General features: G+C 39.8%; 1 protein-coding gene and 1 non-coding gene across 2 annotated transcripts in view; both read left to right on the top strand.

The window, feature by feature from the left end:
- Nucleotides 1-20,753, top strand: part of Snx12 (sorting nexin 12) — a 124,447-nt gene that overhangs the window by 66,744 nt on the left and 36,950 nt on the right. The window lies entirely within an intron of this gene.
- LOC116096069 lies at nt 12,892-13,011 on the top strand. Its single transcript, XR_004120828.1, has one exon. It is a non-coding gene; the product is annotated as a small nucleolar RNA SNORA72 (small nucleolar RNA).

Here is a 20,753-nt window from a genome sequence, read left to right as displayed (position 1 = left end):
GTAGACAGTGTTACAGTTTTACTTGACGAATGTTCTTTGACAATTTCATACACGTACACAATACATTCACAATACATTGTGATTATACGCCTCCCCCCTTATCTCTCTCCCACCCTTGTCAATAGCCCCACTTGAATCCTATCAGTCCCTTTCCCAGAATCATGACTTTTTGTTTTGTTTTATGATCCATTTAATTTAACCAGGGCCATCTTTGTAAGACCGTTGAACTGGAACTATGCACTCAACCAGGTGAGGTCATCACTAGGTACACAATTGAAGGCTATGATGCCCCCTCTCCCTGAATTTATTGTTAGCAAGTAGCTCAACAGTGAGGGGTGGGACATGAGTTTTAATTATGATTGGAAAACAAGCTAAAGTGTAACTTTAGACTTAGAAATTTAGTTGTTTTTTTTTTTTTAAACATTTATTTATGGGCCAGTCATGGTGGCACATGCCTTTAATTCCAGCAGAGGCAGGCAGATCTCTGTGAGTTCAAAGTCAGTCTGGTCTATATAGTCAGTTCTAGACAAGCCAGGACTACATAGTGAGATCCTGTCTCAAAACCAATCCCATTAGTCTAGAGAGTTGCTCAGTGGTTTACAGCACTTGTTGGAAAGGACCCGGATTCGATTCCTAGCACTCACATAGAGGCTCACCACCTCCTCAAGCACCAGTATATGTGGTTGCTAGATTCATGAAAGGCAAAACACTCGTACACATAAAATAATAATAAAAATCTAAAAAAAAACCCCAATCCCATATTTATGTATAGTTTTTTCCCATGTATGAGTGTTTGGCTTGCATGAATGTATGTACTCCATGAGCATGCCTGGTGCCTTCAGAGGTCAAAGAAGGTGTTGGATCCTCTGGAACTGGAGACAATTGTGAGCAGCATGTGGTGCTGGATTTGAACCTGGGTCCTCAGCAAGAGTAGCAAGTGCTCTTAACCACTGAACCATCTCTCCCATATTTATCGACTGTGTGTGTGTGTGTGTGTGTGTGTGTGTGTGTGTGTGTGTGTGTGTGTGTGTGTGTGTGTTATATGTGGCACATGCATGTGGAGGCCAGAAGATGGCCTTGGATGACTTCCTGTATTGCTCTTTGCCTTACTGTCTTAGGACAGGGTCTCTCATTGAAGTGGAAGCTTGCTGACTTGGCTAGGCTGGCCAGACAGTGAGTCCTCAGGGTCCTCAGGTACTAGGAGGTTGAACTCAGGTTCTCATATTTGCACTAACTACCACACCCAGCTTCCAGTTGGCAATTATTCTTAAAAGATTACAATCATGCTGAATGTGTTATCATATCTCAATTAGTTAGATCCCATATGTAGTTATTTTCCACCCTGTTGGCATAAGTAAGCCAACATTTTATTTACAATTGGTCATTTCTAATGCTTTCTTACAACTTTTTTGCAAGTCAGAATATTGTTTTTTATTGTGGTAAAATATGCTTAAGACAAAGCTTACCATTTTAGCTGTTTTAAAGGGTATAATCCAGTAACATAAAAATACATTCAGTGTGGTGGAATCATTATCTCTGTTTAGTTCTAGAACATTTTTATCATCCCAAACAGAATCTTTGTATCATTCCTCATTTCACCCTGCCCTTGGACCTTAGCAACCTCTCATCTGTTTTTTCGTTTCTATGGATTTACCTATTCTAGGTATTTTGTATAAATAGAATCATGTAGCACATGGCCTGTTCTGTTTTGCTTCTTTCTGTTAGAACAGTGGTTTCAAAGTCCACCTGTGTTCTGGTGTGCATCAACCAGACGTGATGAACAGCATGTCACACTGTTTGTCCATTCATCTACCGATGGCCATTTGAGTGGTCTCCACCTTTTCAGCCATTGTGAATGTTGCCTCTGAGCAAATTTGATCAAAGTTTCCTTTGAATATATGCCATTAATACTTTTGTTTATACATATAAAATAGAATCTCTGGGTCTTTTGATAGTTCTAAGAATAACTGGTTGAGCAACTGCTTATGTCTTTCCTCAAGCAGCTGTACCATTTTATATACTCCACCAGCAACTTTCAGGCGTTCCACTTCTCTGCATTCTGACTTAGCATGTGTCTGGTCATAGCCACCCTAGTCGACATGAGGAGTCTATAATTGTGCCTTGGATTTACATTCTCTTAATGGCTAGATGTGTTAAGCACCTTTTCATATATTTCTTGACTGCTTTCATATCTTTTCTGAAAGAAAAACTTGCCTTTAAAAGCTGGTTTGGTGTAGAAAATTGAAACTGGATTCCTATTTTTTTTTTTAGCTTGTACAAAAATTGACTTAAAATAAATAAAATACTTTAATGTGAAGCTTAAAACATTTTATGCATAGACAAAAGAGATTTCTTTTTATTAAGTTCTTATTTATGACATATAAATCTATACTCTTCATAAGGAATACACCACTAAAAACAACAAAAACAATATGTACAACATCATCACATTTTCCAGTTGATTTTTTTCCAAAGTGATAATTTTAAAATTGAAATTCCTAGCTTTGGAGAAGATAGTTAAGTAGTTCAGAGAACTAGCTGCTCTTTCAGGAGACCCGAGTTCAATTCTCAGCTCCCACATGGTGGCTCACAACCAACTGCTACTCCAGTTTCAGGGATCTGATACCATCTTCTGGCTTCCATAAGAACCAGGTATGCACATAGTGTACAAACATGCATCCAGGCAAAACACACATAGAAAAATCAAATATTTCAGAATTTGAAATTCCTAACTATATCTAAGGATTTAAAACTCCTGGAAGAAAACATATAGGAAACATTCAAGATCTAAGTGTAGGCAATGCCTTTCTGAATAGGAGTCTGATAGCTCAGGAAACATTAGCAAGAATTGCCAGAATGGGTTTGCAGGATAAAAGGCTTCTGTACAACAAAGGAAGCAGCAGAGTGAAGAGATAGCCAGCAGAATAGGAGGAAATCTTTGCTAGCTACACATATGACAGAATAAAAGTTTAGAGTCTATATTGAACTCTAAAATTTGAACACCAAAAATCCAACCAAATCATCTTATCAACAAATGGGCAGAATTAACTTTTGAAATTAAAAAATTAAAACAGCCCCAAAATCCAGGGAACCCTGTTCAACATATTTAGCTTCCAGAGAAATGTGTAACAAAACTACATTGAGATTTGTCTTACCCCAATCAGAATGGCCATCCATAAAACAAAAATCACACAGTGGAGAGGACTCAGAGAAAGTGGACTCTACCTGCACTGTGGATAGGAATATGAATTACTCTAACCACTATGCAAACGAGAATGGAGATTCTCAATTTCCAGATGGAACTATCACATTGTCTACTTTGGCATCACTGAGTGAGTATATACCCAAAGGAACCTAAGTTCGTGCAAATCAGAATTACTTTCACATTTGTGTTTATTGTATCATTAATCACAATAGCCAATATATGAAATCAGCCTAGGTACATACTTAACAAATGAATGGATAAAAAATGTGGTACTCATATACAGTGAAGTTTTAATTTATTCAGCTAGAAAGAAAACCAAGGAACTGGGAAACGGCTCGGTTGGTAAGGTGTTTGCTATGCAAGCATGAGGACCCGAGTTCCATCCCCAGCACCCATGTGAAAAAAAATTGGGTATCATGGCACAGGCTTATGTCTTAGTGCTAGGAAGGAAGAGACAGGAAGATTTCAAGACTCACTGTCCAGACAGTCTAACTTAACCACAAGTCTCAGGTTCTAGTGAGAGGCCCTGTCACAAAAAGAAAAAAAAAATAAGGTGAATGGCTCCTGAGGAATGATGGCTGAAGAGTGGTTTCTACATGCATGTGGACACTTGTGACCATGGGCACACACACACACACACACACACACACACACACAAAACACACACATACACAAAATTAATTTAAACATTTAGGGGAACTAGAGAAATGGCTCAGTGGTTAAGAGCACTGACTGCTCTTGCAGATGGTTTGATTCCCAGCATTGACATGGCAACTCATAACCACCTGGTACTACAGTTCCAGAGTATCCAATACTTTCTTCTGGTCTCTGTGGAGACTGTGTTACAGGCTACACAGACATATATGCAGGCAAAACATGTTCATATATAAAATAAAAAAAGAAAGCCTTATGCTGGGTGGTGGTGGCTCACACCTTTAGTCCCAGCACTTGGGAGGCAGAGGCAGGTGGATTTCTGAGTTCAAGGCCAGCCTGGACTACAGAGTGAGTTCCAGGACAGCCAGGGCTACACAGAGAAACCCTGTCTCGAAAAACAACAACAACAACAACAAAAGAAAGCCTTGCAAATAGTTTTATTTTACATGTATGAGTGTTTTACTTGTAAATATATCTCTGCAGCACATAGTCCAGAAAAAGGCGTTGGGTGTTCCAGAACTGCAGTTATAGGCAGGGAACTGAGACCAAATCCTCTTCAAAAGTACTAAGTGGTCTTGGCCAGTTAGCCATCTCTCCAAATTATTATTATTTTTTTACAAAGAAAAATTGTTATTTTTAGAAAAGTGGGTGAATCGTCATGTTAAATAAGATAAACTAAATTTTAAAAAACAAATATTTTATACTTTCTCTCACATATGAAATCTAGGGTTGTTTTATATTATTTTATATAATATATGCTAATATTTTAAAATGTTTGTTACATCTATTTCTGTCTGTCTGTCTGTCTGTCTGTCTGTCTATCTATTAACCATCCTGTGTGTGTATATGCACATGCAGGAGCATGTATGTGGAGGTCAAAGGACAATTTGGCCCACATCTTGTGGGAATCTCTTCTCTCCTCCCACTGTATGGGGTCCAGGGATTGCCTTCAGGTCTTCAGCCTTAACTGCAAGAGCATTTGCTTGTTAAGCCATCTCCCAGGTGCTGTATGCTAATATTTTGTGTTACTGAGGATTGGATCTAGGGTCTTATGCGTGCTAAGCAAGCACTCTATCGTTGATCTATATTCTCACATAATTTTAGTTTTTATTTTAAGACAGTGAAGCCTGGTCTTAAATTTGCTCTGGTATTTAAAGCAGGCCTTGAACTTGTGGTCCTCCTGCCTCATCCTCCTGAGTAGCTGGGATTCCAGGATTGAGCAAGCAGGCCTGGCTGTACTTTTTTAATTACTTTTTTCCCCTCATTGTTATTAAGAAAATGCTCTTTATTTTATTTTTAATTAACATTTTTCATTTAGTGTTTGTGTGTGTGTGTTTGTGTGTGTGTGTGTGTAACACATATGTAGAGGTCAAGAAACAATTTATAGAAGTTAGTTCTCTGTTTCCATGTATCATTTGGGTTCCAAGGACAGAACCTAGACCATCAGATTGGTGGCAAATGCCTTTATATGTTGAGCCATCTCACTGGGGCTATATTGCTTTTTAAAAATCTTTTTATGAAGCCAGAGAAATGGCTCAGGGATTTAGAGCTCTTGCAGAAGACCCAAGTTCAGTTCCCAGCATTCACATTAAACATCTCACAAATGTCTGTTACTCTAGTTTCAGTGGGTCTGAAGCCTCTGGCCTTTATGGGCACCCACTTTCAGGTGAATGCATTTACACACACATACAGAATTTAAAATTTGTAAATATTTTTGTTGCCGATTTGTAAGTGTTCATATATGTATTCTAGAAACTAGACAATTACCAGACAGGTAATTTTGTGAATATTTTCTCCCATTCTGTCAATTATCTTTTTACTTTCTTTATTTCACCCCTTTATGCATTAGACTTTTTGATATACAATCTATATACCATTTAGTACACACACTTGACATATGTAATTGAATGTATTTTAGTATGTATACAGGCATCATCACCATCACTTTCCAAGAATTTCATAATCCTGAAAAGAAACTTCATGCTTACTCGCAGTTAATCCCCAATGAACTTTGCCTTTTTTTAAAAAAAAAAAAAAATTATTTATTTTTATTTATATGAGTACACTTTAGCTGTCTTCAGACACACACCAGAAGAGGGCATCAGATCCCATTACAGATGGTTGTGATCCACCATGTGGTTGCTGGGAATTGAACCTTGGTCCTCTGGAAGAGCAGTCAGTGCTCTTATCCTCTGAGCCATCTCCCCAGCCCAAACTTTGCTTTTCTTGAGACAGGGTCTCATGCATCTCAGGCTGACTTCCAACTCTCTGTGTAGGTAGAGATAACCTTGAATTTTTGATCTTCCTGTCTATATCTCCAAGAGCTGGGATTAGAGGTGTGTACACCATGCCCAATTTTTGTGGAGCTGGAGAGTTCAAGGCTAGCCTAGCCTACATGAGACCCTGCATAAAAACAAAATTAAAAAAAAGAGAGACATTATGCTAAATGAAATAAACCAGACCTTTCTAACCTGCTGTTTCTATACTTAAAACATTAATGAAGGTCTCTATCCTCTTTTCCAGGTGACCAAGAGTAATATCTACAAGAAAGGAGCATATAATAACGTGCAACACAGATTGCCTTTAGGGAACATTCTCTCTAGATTCCAGACTTTGATCTTTTCACTCAATTTAAACTTTGAGACTATAGTCATATGGCAATTAACAATAGAAATGCAATCTGAGAAGCAGTTCATGAAGTGGTTCCATTATTATGTTCACATTTGTATCCTTCCACATGCTTACATTGCAGACAGAGCTTACTCTGTAGGCCAGAAGTAGAGTGTATCCATCCTGCCTGCATTTGTCATTGGCTGAAATGGCATGGTAAGCTGTAAGGTGGAAGTAAATCATTTATGCCATGGACCTTTTAAGTCTTTAGGATAAAAGTTAAGTAAGACGTATTCCTTGTAGGGAGCACATGTAAACAAATAATGACCATATTATAAAGTATGCTATGGGGAGACAGTATGTGAGCTGGAGAGTGTCTGAAGAAAATTCCTCAGTGGAGAAATATTTGAACTAAAATTTTTGGGGAGGAGAGAGCAGTGCTGGGGACCAAACCTGGGGTCTCATGCATCTTGGCAAGCACCCTACCACCAAACTATACCCTTAGCCTTTAAAAAAAAGTTGTAAGACAGCATGTCAGTAAGTCCCCCAGGTAGATTTCTAACTTGTGATCCTCCTGCCTCTGCTTCCTACATGTCTAGGATAAAAGGTCTGTGTCATCAGGCTTGGTTTTCAGCTGAACAAACAGTAAAGCATAAGGGAATGTTTAGTAGGCAGAACTTAGAGAGAACAACATGAGGGCAAAGGGCAGAGAAGGAAGAAGGACTATGGGATGTTTGGGAGCAGTCTGAAGGTTTTCTCTAACAAAAGGGCACGTTCCTTAAGGTGACAGTGGAAAGGTAGGGTAGGAGCGCCATTTTAAAGACTCACACAGTTTGTATCCTACACTGTAAAGCAGTGCTTTACAAACTTCTCTTGCTGTATTTTCTGTTCACAGTTTGATGTCTTGTCTTTGGAGTCATGAACTTAGGATATGCTTTATTTATATTGACATTAAAGTGTAACTATTAAAATAATAATATGTGCATTGCTATGCCCCAGTATATGCTGACACCTTTTAGAAAGCTAATGCTGAGTGCATTATTGAAAGAGAATAGGCAGAGGGGCAATGGAGGGGATTACATGAAGGGCTATTGAAACACTCAGATGACTAAAGTCTAAACTGACAGAAGTCTTATTGGCAAGGGCGGTGGAGAAGGGAGGGGATTTTAAAAGAGATTTAGGATAGGATTTATGATTAATTAGAGGAAGGTAGGGATATTTATAACTAGAATCTGGATTTGGTGACTAATTAAGAAGGGTGGAAGATTACAGGAGTGACCTGGCATGACAGGTCTCCCGTATAAGGGATGACACTATTACTAAAGTAGAGAAAGGAACAAGAGTTCCTTGGTGAGAAAAGGTCGGTTTTTCTATTCAGTTTGTTGTTAATTTCAATTGTATTTCAGATTAAAAAGCTAGTATATTCTCATCGTAACAAGCAAAGTAATGCAAAGATACAAGATGATCAAGTTAATAACTCTTTCCTTCCTTGTATAGAGAGTGATACAAATAAAGGATAAGATGTAAAGGAACTCCAACAGTGTAAAAAAGAGACAACCACCATGGGAACTGGGAAAATATGCAAATAAGCACGGTGTCTAACTCGCCAAGCATCCCCAAGAAGGAATTCTACAGGACCACTGTTTTTTTTTTAACCTACTTTTAACTCCTCACTAACAATTTAAAATATCTTTATAAGAACAGAAAGTTCAGCAAAGCAACAGCTTGAGAGACACTGTCCCCACCTCTGTGTGCTTATGCTTATTTGTCCTAATTAAGCCACTAGAAATTCATAAGATTATTAAAATCTGCCTGTCATGGTGGCACATGCCTGCAGTTCCAGCACTCAGGAGCAAGCAAGGGCAAGAGGATTGCTACAAGCTCCAGGCAGCCTGATTTACATAATAAGTCCTTGCCTCAAAAAATTGACTAGTGTGCTCCTGTGTGCAAAGTACTAATTATTAGAATTGCCATCATCATTGTGATGTCTCCCTTTTTGACAACCTCCTACTGTCCACATGGAACATTGAGGGACCAATATACATGGCCTTTTACATAGTATTTATGAGTGGTTGTATGCATATGTAGAAAGTATGTGATGTTGATAGTGGCTTTTTTCTTTTTTTAAAGATTTGCTTTCTTATTATTTATGTGCCTGTGTGGGAGTCTGTGTATGTGAGTGTATGTGACCCGCAGAGGCCTGAGGTGTGACTTCCCTGCTGGAGGTACAGGCAATTAGTACTGAGAACTGAATCGGGATGGTCTGCAAAAGCAGCCCAGCGCCCTTAATTGCTGAGCCATCTCTCCAGCCCCAGTAATGGAGATTTCCTTACAAAAAAATGAAGCTATTTATTTTACACACACATGTAAAGTACCCTGCAACTTGATTTCCTCAGCTGACCATACTATAGTGGATGTATACTAGGTTTTGATATATCAAGTTAACCCACACGTCTCTGTGGGATACAGCTTTTTACCTACCTTTTTTTCCCCCAACCTAGCTGTATTACATTTTACATGACTTTGCTGAGAATGATATATATTTAGTTTGTGATTATTTTAAATTTAGTCTACCAATCTCTGTATTTTAACTGAGCCATTTACATTTTAGGCATAAAATCATACTAGTGTCCCTAAGATTGCTGTGATTAGAGCCATAGAACAGTTCAAGAGGGGGCAGTTGTTGGCAGAGCCTCTGGAGGAAAATTTTTCTTTGCTGGTCCAGCTTAGATTTAAGACTCACTGTGGCCAGGCAGTGGTGGCACACACCTTTAATCCCAGCACTTGGGAGGCAGAGGCAGAGGCAGGAAGATTTCTGAGTTTGAGGCCAGCCTGGTCTACAAAGTGAGTTCCAGGACAGCAAGGGCTACACAGAGAAACTCTGTCTTGAAAAACAAAAACAAACAAACAAAAAGACTCACTGTGATGGCTTTGGTGGGGTAGCCCCAGGTTTTTTATAGCTTGTAGCAACTTAATTCCAATCTCTGTCTTGTCTTCACAGAGCCATCTTTCCTCAGCATCAGTCTCCACATGCCATACCCTGTCTCTATAGATTTCTTCTAATTTTGACCTTCCAATTTTTTAGGAGGAGGTCAGCATTTTTAGATTTAGGACTCACCCTAATGGCTTTTTAAAAAAATTTATGTGTGTGTGTGTGTGTGTGTGTGTGTGTGTGTTTTGCCTGCATACACTTGTACATGTGTATATACATCTCATGTGGGCCTGGTATCAATGGAAGTCAGAAGAAGGTATCAAATCTCCTGGAACCGGAGTTAAAGATTGTTGTGAAGCATCATGTGGGTGCTGGGAACTGAACCTGGGTCCTCTGCAAAAGCACCAAGTGCTCTTAATGACAGTGCCTTTTCTCCAGCCCACTAATGGCTTCTTTGTACATTGACTCTATTGTTACAAAAGGTCACTTAAAGGTTCTGAGGTTGAGGACTTCAATGTACATTTTTGAAGAACACAAACTCACAATCCTAAGCTTCTCTTGCATGTATCCTCACAGCACCATCCCACCCCACCCCACCTTCTACTTCCTTATTTTTTCTGTGGATTTTTTTTTTTTATACAGGATCTTACTGTATAACCCAGGGTGGCCTTAAACTTGAAATCCTTTTGCATCTGCCCCCCAAGTTCTGGGATTCCAGGCGTAAGTCGCTATATCTAGCCTATTTATGATATTTTAAATTTTAACTTCAAATCAGTTATTGTGTGTGTACGTGGTGGTGGTGGGGTGGTGCTGTGAGGATATGTGCAAGCCACAGAGTAGAAGTGGAGGTAAGAGGACGATGTTTTCCAGAGGTGGTTGTCAGATGTCATGCTTACTCTCTACCTCATTCCCTTAGACAGACTCACAGAACCTAGAGCTAGGCCAGCGGCCACCAGGCCCCAGCAACTCTCTTTCCAGCACGCACAGCACCGGGACTATAGTCATGTAGGGACTGGCCTCTTACAGGGGTGATTTGAACTCATGTCCTCATGCTGTGTCACTACCTCTTCTGCAGACAGAGCCATCTCCTTAGCCCTTAGGGTCCATTAGGTGTTCTTATCTGTTGTTTTCTATCTGTTCCCGGATCCTGTCCAGAACATCACATTGCATTTAGTCATCCTGCTTCCTTGGTTCCTCTGGATTCTGACTGTTTTTCACTCACGTATTTTTAAAACCTTGACGTTTTTGGTGACTACTTACTTGTCATTTTTGTAAAATAATGGAATCTATGCGATACATTTGTCAAGATTAAACTGAGTTATTGGACTTGGGGAAGACTACAGAAGTAGACAAATTTTCACCATGTAGTATCACAGATATCGACTTTCAAAATGGCCTATCACTGTCAGTGTGGATCTTTATAACCTGGCCAAGGTAGTGTTTGTCAGACTTTATTGTCTTCACAATAAAATTACTCTTGCCACCTTCCTATACTAGATGTTTGGAAGTCAGTATGTGTGCCCAAAGTGAAAGAATAGAGTTACGCTTCACTTCTTTGAAGGAAGAGTGTCTATAGATATTATTAGAATAGGCCATTTGTCTCTTCTCCCTCCTGCATGTGTGTTGGAATGTATTAATCTGTCTACCATTTGTTTGTTCAGTATAATAATCATTTATGTGTATCAGCATGGACTCATGGGTATGTATTTCATAGTTTGGATTATAATTTAACACCTCTTCATTTTCTTGCTTAGATTGTTCTAGTTTGGCCATGGAAGCTCTTGTAGCCTGTTCTCTGTTCTTTTCACCTACCTTTATCATTTTTTAAGGGTGCAGTTTCCTACATTTGGGCCCAGCTCTAAGTTCATCGTGTGGTTTTGCTGTGTTCTGATGGGTTATTTGCTTCAGCACTTGATAAACATTCTACTTTATTCTGTCTTGCATGGCTTCAAATGAGAAATGTAGTCTCATTCAGACTGGGGCCCTCTATAAGTGATATGTTTTAATCTTTGAGTCACTTAAAGACTTTTTCTATGTCTTTGGGTTTTTTTTGTTGTTGTTGTTTTGTTTTTTTTGTTTTACGAAGATACATTGTAATGTGGCTTGGCATGTATTTCTCTGTAATAAAGCTTTTATTTAAGAAGATATTTATTTATTTATTTATTTATTTATTTATTTATTATTTGGAGATAGAGTGTTGCTATGTAGCCTAACTCTAGTTGGCCTGGAACTCACAGATATCTGCCTGCTTGAGCTACTATGCCCAGCCTAGATTTATATTTATTCCTATATCTTTGAGGTAGGGTCTATCCTTGAACTAGGATAGATCTATCCTTGAACTAGAACTCACAGTTTGTTACCAGTCCAGCAAGCCCAGCAATGTTCTTGTCTCTGGCTGCCTCAGAGTGGGAATACAGACATGCATACACTGCCTGACTAGTTATATGGGTGCCAGGATCCAAATTCCAGGCCTTATGAGTATGTAGCAGGCACTCTTACCAACTGACTCATGTCTCCAGCCTCTGTTGTTTCTGTTTTTTGAGATAGGGTCTAATGTGACCCATGCTGACTTCAAACTCCACTATGAAGCCAAGGATGAATTTGAACTCCTGCTCCTGCTCCCTTTACCTCCTGAGTGCTGGGCTGTGCACCACCATCACCAGTAATACAGTGCTGGGGATCAATTCCATGGCCTTTCTGCATGCTAATCAAGCAGTCTATCAACTGAACCACATCTGCAACCTAATAACTAACTCTCTAATAGTTGTCTACTGTATTCTAGGTGATGACATCAATTTAAAAATAAAATCAGCAAGAGAAATAATGTAGCAATATTATCCCTAGCAAAATTTGAAACAAATTATAAATAATGTGTTATTAATTTGTGTATTTCTTCAGTGATACAGGCTTAGTTAATCATATTCCTTAATTTATAGCATATTATTTACCTTCAGTTTCCTGTGGCCACAAATATATTCACACATGCATGCTTAAGGTACTCTGGGAGCATTGTCTTAGTATATAAGGGATATGTGTATGTATTTTAAACTTTGGTAAATATTAAATATTACTACATGATTTTTCTAGGTTACAGAAGCTCAAGTTTCTATCAATAGTGTACAAAAGTGTCTATTTCCATGAATCTTCCTTCACCTGTACAGGATATTGTAATTTTCATTAATTTTGTGAGAAGCATCACATTAATGTTTTATTTGTATTTCCTTAGTAGAACAGAATTTTGCATTTTTGGCAACTTGACGTTCTTCGGTAAATTGCCTTGTTTGGAACTGAGTAATGAACATATTGAATTCATGGTAAGGACTGTGAATGAAAATCAAGGGCTTCAGAAAAGAAGTTTGTGGCAGGATTGGCCAGGGAAATCCTGGCTGCTGAAGAGGTTAGGGCCATTAAAAGGGGGGGGGGCACTTTACACTGTGACAATAGACAGAAGGCTCCAGGGTGGAAAGGCTTAACTCGTTTGAAATACTGACTGCAGACATCCTGGCTCTTCTGGTCTGCTACTAATCAGGTCAGGCTGAACACTGACTGTATTAACGCCATGGATGTGTCCCCAGACCTAGGTGTGGTATTATAAATTCTGGTAATAAATCAGGTCTGATTTATTATATGACTATCCTCTGCGATCATATGATGCCTAACACTCTAAGTTATCATTGAGAAACCCTGGGAAATTGACAGTGCAGCTACTGCAACAATTTGCATAGAATCAGTGCAAATCTGCTGTCTCCACTAAAGAAAGTGGAGCCATTGTAGGGAAGTGGGAATGGCAGTTACAGGAGAGGAAAAACGACCGTTCTTCTTTTTCTAGGTGGTTCTGGCATTTTTTTTATTAGATATTTTCTTTATTTACATGTCAAATGATATATTCTCTCCCGGTTTCCCCTCTGGGGGAAAAAAAAAAGAAAGAAAGAAAGAAAGAGAAAGAAAGAAAGGAAAAAATAAAATAAAATAAAATAAAAACTCTGTTTCCTCCACCTTCCCCGCTGCTCACCAACCCACCCTCTCCCACTTCTTGGCCCTTGCTCTACACTGGGGCATAGAACCTTCACAGGACCAAGGGCCTCTACTGCCCTTGATGACCAACTTGGCCATCCTCTGCTATACATATGCTGCTGGAGCCATGAGTCCCACCATGTGTACTCTTTGGTTGGTGGTTTAGTCCCTGGGAGCTCTGAGGGTACTAGTTAGTTCATATTGTTGTTCCTCCTAAGGGGCTGCAAACCCTTCAGCTCCTTGAGTCCTTTCTCTTACTCCTTCATTGGGGACCCTGTACTCAGTCCAATGAATGGCTGTGAACCTCTACTTCTGTATTAGTCAAGCACTATCAGAGCCTCTCAGGAGACAGCTATAATCAGGCTCCTGTCATCCAGCACTTGCTGGCATCCACAATAGTGTCTAGATTTGATGATTATAAGCGTGCCAGAACAGATTGGTAAAAGGTAAACCATGCAAAAATGTTAATTTGTCTTTGCTTCCCAAGGCTTGTTAATAAAGAAGGAAAGGAGAGAGAGAGTGAGGGGGCACTTTGCTATGAGAGTTCTGAAGGCTACACTGTTTACAAAAACAAAACACAAACCAGGGCTGTGAGCTCTGTTACAGAGCCACGCCCCCAGGCCTGAGCTTCTTTTGATGATTAAGAACAATGTGCTCGTGGCTGGCTCCCCTCCTCCACAAGATATGGGAATGGGGGTTTGGGTGGGGGGAAAACCAAAGTCTGGTCTTCTGCAAGAGTAGTCACTGCTCTTAACTGCTGAGCCATCTCTCCAGCCTAGCTTAGACTTAATTTTTAAGTTATTTTTGTTTAAATCAGAGAAATGTCTGGGGGATTTGTTGGGAAAGAGATGGGGGTTTCAGCATGGGAGGGAGGAAGCCAAGAGTCACGGAGTTGAAAATGACATGTGTGCAATGACTACTCATTATGGACACATATGAAGTTGTCAACATGTGAAATAGATAAATGTGGTATGTTAGGTTTGATGCTGTTTGGAACTAAAGATGAGAGACATTATCAGCACAGACTGACAGAGCAGATTCAGGTAGCTCTTGTAAACAAGGTATTGGCTGCTCTTGCCAGTTCTCTGGGAAGGAAGCAAGGGGATTAAGTCTGTCTAATAAGGGAGAGGAGAAGTATGAGTGATGAAGTCACTCTAACTCTTCCCCACTAACAAAGACTGTGTGTGGGCTCAGAATCCTTGGCACACAATCTAGGTGCTCAATAAATAGCCGAATCTAAACTATTAAGTTACTCATTTAGTTTCTGCAACAACTGTATGAGCTAAGTAGTTTTACCCACACTCTACAGATTAGAATCCTGACCCTTCCAGTATCTCCCTTCTGAGGTATAGAAATGTGCATACAGCTTATCCTCATGGGAGAGGAGAGTGTGGGTCTTGTGATGGGAGAGGAGGGAGGCAGTGGGGAAAAAGGCAGCTCATTCTCCTCATTAAGGTGCTTTAGAGTTCTCCCCAGGACTTGGAAGTTGGCATTTGCAACTGGATAATTCTTTGTAGAGAGAGCTATCTTGGACTGTGAGTATCTCAGGATGTCTCTAGAATGGTCACATCATGTTTTGACAACTAAAATGTCTCCAAACATTGCTTAGGGTTAAAATCTCCCCTGATTGGGAACTAATGACATTGACAAGACAGGGACAGGATTGCCCAGGATTACCCTCTAAGGGAGTATCTCTTCTCCAGTTTTTACCTATAGAGTTAGTGACCATCAGGTTGATGTGAGCACAAATTGACTCAGGCCTCATTCGTGTGTTATGAATATGAAGAAGCCATGTTCTTCTCACTCCATTAAAAAGTGTTTTTTTTTTCCTAACAAGTAGGCTGATGCACATTGTAATACCAGCACTTGGGATATAGAAATAGGAGGGTTGCAATTTCAAGGCCAGCCTGGGCTACATAATGAGTTCAAAGTCAGTTTGGGTTACATATGGACCCTGTTTGAAACAAATGAATTAACAAACACAAAAATTGAAAAGATGTTTTGTCCTTTCTCAGGTGCTTTGCCCCCAAGCCCAGTGCCTACCCTAGCCATTTCCCCCAGCACATCCACAGTCATCTTGGTGTGAAAGCAGAGCTCCGTGAGTTCCGGAGCTGAAGTCATTTAGTATGTTGGAAGTTTCTGGTAAAATCCAGGTTCTTTCTACTCCTAAACTTTACCTTAGGCCCTGAGGCTAACTAGCTCTGTCCCCACATCTCTGCTTCCTTGTCATGAGTCTTGTCTGTCTTACGGAGATGACAATCATTTTTGTGGAATTTAAAAAACAATGCAGTCGTGTCAGTCAGAATGTAAGCCTCCTGTCTTACCTCTTCCCTAGTCTTTCTCAAGCAAACAGGGATCAGAAAACCCTGGAAGGGAAGCTTCCAGACTGAGAAAAACAACCAACGCCCACCCACCTCACAAAAGCCAGAATGTTCTATTAAATTTCAATATAAGTATGTTCCAATTGCTACAAATATTTTTGATAAAAATTCATACATCATTAATCTGAACTTCAAACTTAGCTGAGTGCTCTGTATTTTATCTGGCAATCCTGCTAGAGACCTTATCAGAAAACTGCTGCATCCTGCCCAGAGAGATTCCTCCTTGGTAGGTCTGGATGGGGCCTAAAAGTTTGTTTATGGTGGTTTGGGGACCACACTCTTGAGCGCCACTGGCAGAGAGGGTAAACAGAAAGATAAGGGCCTTACCTCCTTCAAAGCATCAAAGTTAAAGAGAAGAAAGTTGCTAAAACTTGAAGCAGCAGCTTGCTTTTTAAGTACTGACTTCCCCACCAGACCCCGTGAGGAATCCATGGCCAAAGGTGTGTGAATTTCTGTGCTTTTAGACTATTTGAGTTTGAGGCCCTAGCCACGCACATACTGGATAAGCATCTTTCACAGAACAACACTCCCCAGCTCAGGCTGTAAATTTTCCTGGGTAACCATAATGGGCTAGCTAGTCCAAACTATGGATTTTAAACATAGATAAAAAACGCTCAGAGAGTCACTTTAGGAAGTGGCTCTTATTGTTTACCAAAGCCTAGTGCTGCTCATCAGAAGAAGTCTCAGTTTATAATCTGAAGAGCTAGGAGATCTTCTTTTCCTCCTTCTATTCCCTCCCTCTCTCATTTATTTTCATCTGTCTTTCCTTGAGCATTTTTTTGCTAATTATAAAAGTAAAACATGTCCATTAGATTTCGAACCAACACGATAGCAAGTTACACTTTGAAAGAGAACTGCTCTGTAACAGCAGCACTGAGAATAGCTCTGTGGACTGCCGCATATTTATATGAAGTCTCTTTACATAATCCCAGTATGTATAGTTTTATTTATTTTATTAAATAAAAATTTGAACAGACTGAACATACTGTTCTGATTTTTTTTTTTAAATTACTACAGAATTTGGACATCTTCCAACGCCAGTGCATATGGATCTAATTTTTAAAAAGATTTGTTTTTTTTAAAATTCTTATGTGTATGTGTGAGTGCCGGAATGTATGAATCTGTACCATGTGGTGCTCACAGAGACAGGAGAGGGTATCAGACCCCTGGAACTGGAATTACACACAATTGTAAACTTCTACATGGGTGCTGGCAACCAAACTCTGGTTGTCTGCAGGATCAGCCACTGCTCTTAACTGCTGAGTCATGTCTCCAATCTCGACCTAATTTCTTTCTTTCTTTTTTTTTTTCTTTCTTCGAGACAGGGTTTCTCTGTATAGTCCTGGCTGTCCTGGAACTCACTCTGTAGACCAGGCTGGCCTCTAACTCAGAAATCCGCCTGCCTCAGCCTCCCAAGCACTGGGATTAAAGGTGTGCGCCACCACTGCCTGGCCCTAGACTTAATTTTTAAGTTAATTTTTTTTTTTAAAAATCAAGGGGCTGGAGAGATAGCGCTGTGGTTAAGAACACTGGCTGGGGCTGGAGAGATAGATGGCTCAGCACTTTAGAGCACTGGCTGTTCTTCCAGAGGACCTAGGTTGAATTCCCAATACCCACATGATGGCTCACAACTGCACAACTCCAGTTCCAGGGGAGCCAACACCCTCACCCATACACAGATGCAGGCAAAACACTAATACACATAAAATAAAAATAAATAACTAATTAAAAAAAACCAAAACAGTGCCCCCTGCCCTAGCCTTCTGACTGTACTTGCCCCTCTGCTTACCCAGCTGGCTAATATATTTTCTTCTTTCTTCTCCTAACCTCCACCTCTATTTTTTTTATTAGATATTTTCTTTATTTACATGTAAATTTCTCCATCCCCAGTTTCCCCTCCAAAAAACAAAGAAACAAACAAAAACAACAAAAACAAACTCCTGTTGCCTCCCCCCCTCCCCATTCCTGCCACCCCACCCTCTCTCACTTATTGGCCCTGGCATTCCCCTATACTGGGGCACAGGACCTTCACAGGGCTGAGGTCCTCTCCTCCTATTGATGATTCCACCTCTATTTTTGAGACAGGGTTTCTCTGTGTACCCTTAGCTGTCCTAGAACTCGCCATGTAGACCAGGCTGGCCGGGAACTAACAGAGATCCACCCTCCTCTGTTTCCCAAGTGCTGGGATCAAAAGTGTACATTGCCACCCTGGCCTTTTTCTTTAAACACAATGCGGGGGATAGAACTCAGTGTCCCCTGTCTAGGTAAGCTCTATAGCACTGAGCCACATTCCCTATCTTTTCTGGCTTTTTCTCTCTTGCAACTTGTTTACTGAAGAAACCGGGCGCAGCTCAACCTATACATTCTGCAAGTCTGGGTATTGTTGATTGTGTCTCTGTTACTTAGATTAGCATATTCTCTGTACTGAAATATTTTTCAAAATTTATTATTGTGTGTGTACATGATGCATATGTATGAGCATACATTCTACATGACACTTGTGGAAGTCAGGGGACAACTTTGGAATTGGTTCTTTACATGGCTTCTGGGGACCAAGTTCAGGTCGCCACACTTACATAGCCTTTACCTGCTGAGCTATTTTGCCAGTTTATATACTATATTTTGTTGTTGTTTTAAGATAGGGTCTCACATAGCCCAGATTGCTACATAGCTGAGCATAACCTTGAACAGTGCATGCCTGATTTGTAATTTTTTTATATTACTGGTTGATTTGATCAGGTTCAGGTAAGAGGGTTTTTGATAAGACTAGTTCATAGATGATTGTTTGTATTCCCTTAGCAGAAGGCACATGATGTTTATTGTCTCTCTGTGGTATTAGTAGCCATTTGTTGCTTAAAACCTAGATCCATTTATTCATTAAGGGTTGTTGAATGGTGACATTTGAAGTCTATTATTCTTCGTCTGTTTTCTAGGATAAAAAAAAAAAAAATCTCCTGTCCTATTATTTGGTTGGCCAATGGTATAGTTTGTTAAGGGGAAGCAATGTAAATGTTTGCTTTTTTTCATTAATTCTTTCAAAGCAGCTATTTGATTTATTCTTGTTCAAAAAATGTCAGCAACTAAAAAAAAAAAAAAAAAGTCTCCACAAACTCAGAAATTGAAGCAAATTGATGCTTCAGGCCCATTTTATACATTTCCTTCCATAGACCTGAAATCACTTCTCTAAAAAGGCCTGGTTTCTTTTTTTGTAGGAAATGGTATCTCAAGGCCACAAGGTCTGGATGCTAGCAGCAATACTCACAGGTACTGAGTTCATCAGCGTTCCAAACCTTTTAAGGAAAAACTGGACAGGAGATACTGATGTGTTGGTTTTTTTTTTTCAAAGTCCAGTCTCCAGGGGTTTTCTTAGCTGTCTCACCTCTGAATTGCCTTTCTTTCATCCTTGAGAACCCACAAGTACAGGAGATAATAGGCTTAAATTATCATATTATTATGCACTAGCTTTATATGCCATGCCATACACAATTGTCTCTGAGCAGAATGTTAATGCTTCCACTCCTAACAGGATGGCGAAACCAGAGGACTTCTTTGTACCTTCTCTGCTCCAGTACTCCATTGGCAGTTATTGGAAACTGCACTTTCATACTGACAGCCTTCATTGAACCACAGTTCAATGGGTCTATGTGCATTTATTTAGTTAGTTTATCGAATGGTCACAAATGGTCCTTTTGTGGATGCTTTTTCCAGCTGTTTTTCTTTTTCTAGAGTTTGTTCTGTAGCAGTTTGCTTATAAAGGGCCACAAGAACAGTATTTCCTGAGTGAGTGTAGGTTGACAAGTTTGGAGACTCAGGATGTCATTTAAAAAACCCACCAGAGACAGGGTGTCATAAAGAGCAGCCATGTATTTCACAGTCCTGGAAGCTAGATGCCCAAGGTCAGGTGTTGGCAGGTTTGATTTCTCTGAGGCATCTATCCTTGGTTGACAGAGGCTGCCTTGGTCATTCGTGACACAGCCTTTCCCCTGCTATCTTTTGGCTATTTATTGTTAGAGACTGGACATTGTTGTTCAGGCTAGCCTTGGAATTTCGGCTGTATGCTTCCATCATGACATGCCTTTGGTGTCTTTATGTGAACAAATCACCTCTTTTAAAAATTGTTTTGACAATACTGGCAATGTAGCCTTTGACTGAGCAAATGCCTGTCAAACACTTCAGGACTGAGCTTCATCTGCTGTCGTCCTCCTCTCAGGAACTGCAGTCAGAGGAAATGGCCCTGCCTTCAGATAATCACTCATTCTCAAGTACTAGGGCCTAGGTCTTCAACATGTGAACTTTTTTGGTTTGGTGAGAGGATGCAATTCAGCTCATAACACTTTGGCTACAAATAAAAATTGTTAATTTTTTTTTTAAAACCCTCTGTGTCATTTTTTTTATTCTTTAATAATTTCAAGCATGTATGTAATGTACTGGGTCATTTTCCCTTTCTTCTAACCATTAAGTTCCCCTCTACTTTCATGGCTTTTGTTTTGCTATATTTTATTTAGTGTTTGGGACCCACTGAGGTTAATTGGGGTTGCTTGTGTGAGCATGAATGCTGTTATTTACTGTATTATAAGTTATATCACAGAAGCAACCAGTTACTGCCAGCAGACCCCGAGGATCCAAGTCAGAAATTTGACTGCTTAGGTTATGTTGTTTTTCCTATATACCATGAAAACGTTGTTTTCTTGTTTTCCAGTATAAAATATCATTGTCAATATATCTGATAACTGGCTGTTTTCTTTCATTTGTTCCCCTCACCTAGTAGGAAATCTCCTACTAAAAATCTAATGCTTTAGGCAGAGGCAGGGGGATCTCTATGAGTTCGAGGCCAGCCTGGTCTACAGACTGAGTTCCAGGACAGCCAGGACTACACAGAGAAACCCTGACTCAGAAAACTAAAAAATACAATAAAATAAAAATGAAGTAGAATACTTTTGCTAGGAGATATATATCT

This window comes from Mastomys coucha, chromosome X (assembly GCF_008632895.1).
Source record: "Mastomys coucha isolate ucsf_1 chromosome X, UCSF_Mcou_1, whole genome shotgun sequence".
Classification (NCBI taxonomy): domain Eukaryota; kingdom Metazoa; phylum Chordata; class Mammalia; order Rodentia; family Muridae; genus Mastomys; species Mastomys coucha.
Note: the sequence above shows the minus strand (reverse complement) of the source record. Positions and strands in the feature narration are given on the sequence as shown.